Here is an 8,475-nt window from a genome sequence, read left to right as displayed (position 1 = left end):
ACCAGAGTAAGGGTTTCCCCTGCAATACGTTCCCTTTGTGTTGGATGAAAGAACGTCTCTCCACATGCTCAGTTCTGAGAGATAAGTGTGTGTGAAAGCCGTCCTTCATCTAGCTTGAAGGGAACACAAAGTTTCTTTTCATTTGCAAACCCCACTCCATACATATATATGGAGAGGAACAAGCTCCAACTCGGTTTTACAGTGAAAAAGGCAGGCACTTCTAACCGGCACTAGGAAACAGATTGAGAAACCCGAGTAAGGGTTTTCCCTGCAACCCGTTCCCTTTGTGCCGGATGAACGAACGTCTCTCCACATGCTCAGTTCTGAGAGATAAGTGTGTGTGAAAGCCGTCCTTCACCTAGCTTGAAGGGAACACAAAGTTTCTTTTCAGTTGCAAAATTCACTCCATACATATATATGGGGAGGAACAAGCTCCAACTAAGTTTGACAGTGAAAACGGCAGGCACTTCAAACCGGCACTAGGAAACAGACTGAGAAACCAGAGTCAGTGTTTCTCCTGCAACCCGTTCCCTTTGTGCTGGATGAACGGAAGTCTCTCCACATGCTCAGTTCTGAGAGGGAAGTGTGTGTCAAAGCCGTCCTTCACCTAGCTTGAAGGGAACACATAGTTTCTTTTCAGTTGCAAACTCCACTCCATACATATATATGAGGAGGTAGAAGCTCCAACTCGGTTTGACAGTGAAAACGGCAGGCACTTCAAACCGGCACTAGGAAACAGACTGAGAAAACAGAATCAGTGTTTCTCCTGCCACCCGTTCCATTTGTGCTGGATGAACGAACGTCTCTCCACATGCTCAGTTCTGAGAGATAAGTGTGTGTGAAAGCCGTCCTTCATCTAGCTTGAAGGAAACACAATTTTCTTTTCAGTTGCAAACTCAATTCCATACATATATATGGGGAGGTACAAGCTCCAACTCGGATTTACAGTGAAAACGGCAGGCACTTCAAACCGGCACTAGGAAACAGACTGAGAAACCAGAGTCAGTGTTTCTCCTGAACACGTTCCTTTGTGCTGGATGAACGAACGTCTCTCCACATGCTCAGTTCTGAGAGAGAAGTGTGTGTGAAAGCCGTCCTTCACCTAGCTTGAAGGGAACACAAAGTTTCTTTTCAGTTGCAAACTCCACTCCATACATATATATGGGGTGGTAGAAGCTCCAACTCGGTTTGACAGTGAAAACGGCAGGCACTTCAAACCGGCACTAGGAAACAGACTGAGAAACCAGAGTCAGTGTTTCTCCTGCAACCCGTTCCGTTTGTGCTGGATGAACGAACGTCTCGCCACATGCTCAGTTCTGAGAGGGAAGTGTGTGTGAAAGCCGTCCTTCACCTAGCTTGAAGGGAACACAATTTTCTTTTCAGTTGCAAACTCCACTCCATACATATATATGGGAAGGTACAAGCTCCAACTCGGATTTACAGTGAAAACGGCAGGCACTTCAAACCGGCCCTAGGAAACAGGCTGAGAAACCACAGTCAGTGTTTCTCCTGCAACCCGTTCCCTTTGTGCTCGATGAACGAACGACTCTCCACATGCTCAGTTCTGAGTGATAAATGTGTGTGAAAGCCGTCCTTCACCTAGCTTGAAGTGAACACATAGTTTCTTTTCAGTTGCAAACTCCACTCCATACATATATATGGGGAGGTACAAGATCCAACTCGGTTTACAGTGAAAACTGCAGGCACTTCAAACCGGCACTAGGAAACAGACTGAGAAACCAGAGTATGGGTTTCTCCTGCAACCCGTTCCCTTTGTGCTGGATGAACGAACGTCTCTCCACATGCTCAGTTCTGAGAAATAAGTGTGTGTGAAAGCTGTCCTTCACCTAGCTTGAAGGGAACACAAAGTTTCTTTTCAGTTGCAAACTCCACTCCATACATATATAAAGGGAGGTCCAAGCTCCAACTCGGTTTTACAGTGAAAACGGCAGGCACATCAAACCGGCACTAGGAAACAGACTGAGAAACCAGAGTCACTGTTTCTCCTGCAACCCGTTCCTTTGTGCTGGATGAACGAACGTCTCTCCACATGCTCAGTTCTGAGAGATAAGTGTGTGTGAAATCCGTCCTTCACCTAGCTTGAAGGAAACACAAAGTTTCTTTTCAGTTACCAACTCCACTCCATACATATATAGGGAGGTACAAGTTCCAACTCCGTTTGACAGTGAAAACGGCAGGCACCTCAAACCGACACTAGGAAACAGACTGAGAAACCAGAGTCAGTGTTTCTCCTGCAACCCGTTTCCTTTGTGCTGGATGATCGAACGTCTCTCCACATGCTCAGTTCTGAGAGATAAGTGTGTGTGAAAGCCGTCCTTCACCTATCTTGAAGGGAACACAAAGCTTCTTTTCAGTTGCAAACTCCATTCCATACATATATAAGGGGAGGTACAAGCTCCAACTCGGTTTGACAGTGAAAACGGCAGGCACTTCCAACCGGCACTAGGAAACAGACTGAGAAACCAGAGTCAGTGTTTCTCCTGCAACCCGTTCCCTTTGTGCTGGATGAAGGAACGTCTCTCCACTTGCTCAGTTCTGAGAGATAATTGTGTGTGAAAGCCGTCCTTCACCTAGCTTAAAGGGAACACCATTTTCTTTTCAGTTGCAAACACCACTCCATACATATATATGGGGAGGTCCAAGCTCCAACTCGGATTTACAGTGAAAACGGCAGGCACTTCAAACCGGCACTAGGAAACAGACTGAGAAACCACAGTCAGTGTTTCTCCTGCAACCCGTTCCATTTGTGCTGGATGAACGAACGTCTCTCCACATGCTCAGTTCTGAGTGATAAGTGTGTGTGAAAGCCGTACTTCACCTAGCTTGAAGGGAACACATAGTTTCTTTTCAGTTGCAAACCCCACTCCATACATATATATGGGGAAGTACAAGCTCCAACTCGGTTTTACAGTGAAAACGGAAGGCACTTCAAACCGGCACTAGGAAACAGACTGAGAAACCAGAGTAAGGGTTTCTCCTGCAACCCGTTCCCTTTGTGCTGGATGAACGAACGTCTCTCCACATGCTCAGTTCTGAGAGATAAGTGTGTGTGAAAGCCGTCCTTCACCTAGCTTGAAGGGAACACAAAGTTTCTTTTCAGTTGCAAACTCCACTCCATACATATATATGGGGAGGTACAAGCTCCAACTCGTATTTACAGTGAAAACGGCAGGCAATTCAAACCGGCACTAGGAAACAGACTGAGAAACCAGAGTCAGTGTTTATCCTGCAACCAGTTCCTTTTTGCTGGATGAAAGAACGTCTCTCCACATGCTCAGTTCTGAGAGATAAGTGTGTGTGAAAGCCGTCCTTCACCTAGCTTGAAGGGAACACAAAGTTTCTTTTCAGTTGCAAACTCCACTCCATACATATTTATGGGGAGGTACAAGCTCCAACACGGTTTGACAGTGAAAACGGCAGGCACTTCAAACCGGCACTAGGAAACAGACTGAGAAACCAGAGTCAGTGTTTCTCCTGCAACCCGTTCCCTTTGTGCTGGATGAACGAACGTCTCTCCACATGCTCAGTTCTGAGAGATAATTGTGTGTGAAAGCTATACTTCACCTATTTTGAAGAGAACACAAAGTTACTTTTCAGTTGCAAACTATACTCCATACATATATATGGAGAGGTACAAGCTCCAACTCGGATTTACAGTGAAAACGGCAGGCACTTCAAACCGGCACTAGGAAACAGACTGAGAAACCAGAGTAAGGGTTTCTCCTACAACCCGTTCCCTTTGTGCTGGATGAACGAACGTCTCTCCACATTCTCAGTTCTGAAAGATAAGTGTGTGTGAAAGCCGTCCTTCACCTATCTTGAAGGGAACACAAAGTTTCTTTTCCGTTGCCAACTACACTCCATACATATATATGGGGTGGTACAAGCACCAACTCGGGTTTACAGTGAAAACGGCAGGCACTTCAAACCGGCACTAGGAAACAGACTGAGAAAACACAGTCAGTGTTTCTCCTGCAACCCGTTCTCTTTGTGCTGAATGAACGAACGTCTCTCCACATTCTCAGTTCTGAGAGATAAGTGTGTGTGAAAGCCGTCCTTAACCTAGCTTGAAGGGAACACAAAGTTTCTTTTCAGTTGCCAACTCCACTCCATACATATATATGGGGAGGTACAAGCTCCAACTCGGTTTGACAGTGAAAACGGCAGGCACTTCAAACCGGCACTAGGAAACAGACTGAGAAACCAGAGTAAGGGTTTCACCTGCAACCCGTTCCCTTTGTGCTGGATGAACGAACATCTCTCCACATGTTCAGTTCTGAGAGATACGAGTGTGTGAAAGCCGTCCTTCAACTAGCTTGAAGGGAACACAAAGTTTCTTTTCATTTGCAAACTCCACTCCATACATATATATGGGGAGGTACAAGCTCCAACTCGGTTTTACAGTGAAAACGGCAGGCACTTCAAACCGGCACTAGGAAACAGACTGAGAAACCAGAGTCAGTTTTTTTTCTGCAAACCGTTCCCTTTGTGCTGGATGAACGAACGTCTCTCCACATGCTCAGTTCTGAGTGATAAGTGTGTGTGAAAGCCGTCCTTCACCTAGCTTGAAGGGAACACAAAATTTCTTTACAGTTGCAAACCCCACTTCATACATATATATGGGGAGGTGCAAGCTCCAAATAGGTTTTACAGTGAAAACGGCAGGCACTACAAACCTTCACTAGGAAACAGACTGAGAAACCAGAGTCAGTGTTTCTCCTGCAACCCGTTCCCTTTGTGCTGGATGAACGAACGTCTCTCCACATGCTCAGTTCTGAGAGATAAGTGTGTGTGAATGCCAACCTTCACCTATCTTGAAGGGAACACAAAGTTTCTTTACAGTTGCAAACTCCACTCCTTACAAATATATGGGGAGGTACAAGCTCCAACTCGGTTTTATAGTGAAAACGGCAGGCACTTCAAAACGGCACTGGGAAACAGACTGAGAATCCAGAGTCAGTGTTTCTCCTGCAACCCGTTCCCTTTGTGCTGGATGAACGAACGTCTCTCCACATGCTCAGTTCTGAGAAATAAGTGTGTGTGAAAGCCGTCCTTCGCCTAGCTTGAAGGGAACACCAAGTTTCTTTTCAGTTGCAAACTCCACTCCATACATATATATGGGGAGGTGCAAGCTCCAAATAGGTTTTACAGTGAAAACGGAAGGCACTACAAACCGGCACTAGGAAACAGACTGAGAAACCAGAGTAAGGGTTTCCCCTGCAACCCGTTCCCTTTGTGCTGGATGAACGAACGTCTCTCCACATGCTCAGTTCTGAGAGATAAGTGTGTGTGAATGCCGTCCTTCAACTAGCTTGAAGGGAACGCAAAGTTTCTTTTCAATTGCCAACTCCACTCCATACATATATATGGGGAGGTGCAAGCTCCAACTCGGTTTTACAGTGAAAACGGCAGGCACTTCAAACCGGCACTAGGAAACAGACTGAGAAACCAGAGTCAGTGTTTCTTCTGCAACCCGTTCCCTTTGTGCTGGATGAACGAACGTCTCTCCACATGCTCAGTTCTGAAAGATATTTGTGTGTGAATGCCAACCTTCACCTATCTTGAAGGGAACACAAAGTTTCTTTACAGTTGCAAACTCCACTCCATACAAATATATGGGGAGGTACAAACTCCAACTCGGTTTTATAGTGAAAACGGCAGACACTTCAAACCGGCACTAGGAAACAGACTGAGAAACCAGAGTCAGTGTTTCTCCTGCAACCCGTTCCCTTTGTGCTGGATGAACGAACGTCTCTCCACATGCTCAGTTCTGAGAGATAAGTGTGTGTGAAAGCCGTCCTTCGCCTATCTTGAAGGGAACACCAAGTTTCTTTTCAGTTGCAAACTCCACTCCATACATATATATGGGGAGGTACAAGCTCCAACTCGGTTTGACAGTGAAAACGGCAGGCACTTCAAACCGGCACTAGGAAACAGACTGAGAAACCAGAGTAAGGGTTTCTCCTGCAACCCGTTCCCTTTGTGCTGGATGAACGAACTTCTCTTCACATGCTCAGTTCTGAGAGTTAAGTGTGTGTGAAAGCCGTCCTTCAACTAGCTTGAAGGGAACACAAAGTTTCTTTTCAGTTGCCAACTCCACTCCATATATATATATGGGGAGGTACAAGCTCCAACTCGTTTTGACAGTGAAAACGGCAGGCACTTCAAACAGGCACTAGGAAACAGACTGAGGAACAAGAGTCAGTGTTTCTCCTGCAAACCGTTCCCTTTGTGCTGGATGAACGAACGTCTCTACACATGATAAGTTCTGAGAGATAAGTGTGTGTGAAAGCCGTCCTACACCTAGCTTGAAGGGAACACAAAGTTTCTTTTCAGTAGCCAACTCCACTCCATACATATATATGGGGAGGTACAAGCTCCAACTCGGTTTGACAGTGAAAACGGCAGGCACTTCAAACCGGCACTTGGAAACAGACTGAGAAACCAGAGTCAGTGTTTCCCCTGCAACCCGTTCCCTTTGTGCTGGATGAACGAACGTCTCTCCACATGCTCAGTTCTGAGAGATAAGTGTGTGTGAAAGCCGTCCTTCACCTAGCTTGAAGGGAACACAAAGTTTCTTTTCAGTTCCCAACTCCACCGATACATATATATGGGGATGTACAAGCTCCAACTCGGTTTTACAGTGAAAACGGCAGGCAGTTCAAACCGGCACTAGGAAACAGACTGAGAAACCAGAGTAAGGGTTTCTCCTGCAACCCGTTTCCTTTGTGCTGGATGAACGAACGTCTCTCCACATGCTCAGTTCTGAGAGATAAGTGAGTGTGAAAGTCGTCCTTCACCTAGCTTGAAGGGAACACAAAGTTTCTTTTCAGTTGCAAACTCCACTCCGTACATATATATGGGGAGGTACAAGCTCCAACTCGGTTTTACATTGAAAACGGCAGGCTCTTCAAACTGGCACTAGGGAACAGACTGAGAATACAGAGTCAGTGTTTCTCCTGCAACCCATTCCATTTGTGCTGGATGAACGAACGTCTCTCTACAAGCTCAGTTCTGAGATTTAAGTGTGTGTGAAAGCCGTCCTTCACCTAGCTTGAAGGGAACAAAAAGTTTCTTTTCTGTTGACAACTCCACTCCATACATATATATGGGGAGGTACAAGCTCCAACTCGGTTTGACAGTGAAAACGGCAGGCACTTCAAACCGGCACTAGGAAACAGACTGAGAAACCAGAGTAAGGGTTTCCCTGCAACCCGTTTCCTTTGTGCTGGATGAACGAACGTCTCTCCACATGCTCAGTTCTGAGAGTTAAGTGTGTGTGAAAGCTTTCCTTCGCCTATCTTGAAGGGAACACCAAGTTTCTTTTCAGTTGCAAACTCCACTCCATACATATATATGGGGAGGTACAAGCTCCAACTCGGTTTGACAGTGAAAACGGCAGGCACTTCAAACCGGCACTAGGAAACAGACTGAGAAACCAGAGTAAGGGTTTCTCCTGCAACCCGTTCCCTTTGTGCTGGATGAACGAACTTCTCTTCACATGCTCAGTTCTGAGAGTTAAGTGTGTGTGAAAGCCGTCCTTCAACTAGCTTGAAGGGAACACAAAGTTTCTTTTCAGTTGCCAACTCCACTCCATATATATATATGGGGAGGTACATGCTCCAACTCGTTTTGACAGTGAAAACGGCAGGCACTTCAAACAGGCACTAGGAAACAGACTGAGGAACAAGAGTCAGTGTTTCTCCTGCAAACCGTTCCCTTTGTGCTGGATGAACGAACGTCTCTTCACATGATAAGTTCTGAGAGATAAGTGTGTGTGAAAGCCGTCCTACACCTAGCTTGAAGGGAACACAAAGTTTCTTTTCAGTAGCCAACTCCACTCCATACATATATATGGGGAGGTACAAGCTCCAACTCGGTTTGACAGTGAAAACGGCAGGCACTTCAAACCGGCACTTGGAAACAGACTGAGAAACCAGAGTCAGTGTTTCCCCTGCAACCCGTTCCCTTTGTGCTGGATGAACGAACGTCTCTCCACATGCTCAGTTCTGAGAGATAAGTGTGTGTGAAAGCCGTCCTTCACCTAGCTTGAAGGGAACACAAAGTTTCTTTTCAGTTCCCAACTCCACCGATACATATATATGGGGATGTACAAGCTCCAACTCGGTTTTACAGTGAAAACGGCAGGCAGTTCAAACCGGCACTAGGAAACAGACTGAGAAACCAGAGTAAGGGTTTCTCCTGCAACCCGTTTCCTTTGTGCTGGATGAACGAACGTCTCTCCACATGCTCAGTTCTGAGAGATAAGTGAGTGTGAAAGTCGTCCTTCACCTAGCTTGAAGGGAACACAAAGTTTCTTTTCAGTTGCAAACTCCACTCCGTACATATATATGGGGAGGTACAAGCTCCAACTCGGTTTTACATTGAAAACGGCAGGCTCTTCAAACTGGCACTAGGGAACAGACTGAGAATACAGAGTCAGTGTTTCTCCTG

This window comes from Vicugna pacos, chromosome 35 (assembly GCF_048564905.1).
Source record: "Vicugna pacos chromosome 35, VicPac4, whole genome shotgun sequence".
NCBI lineage: Eukaryota > Metazoa > Chordata > Mammalia > Artiodactyla > Camelidae > Vicugna > Vicugna pacos.
The sequence above is the reverse complement of the archived record's forward strand: the minus strand, read 5'-3'. Positions refer to the sequence as shown.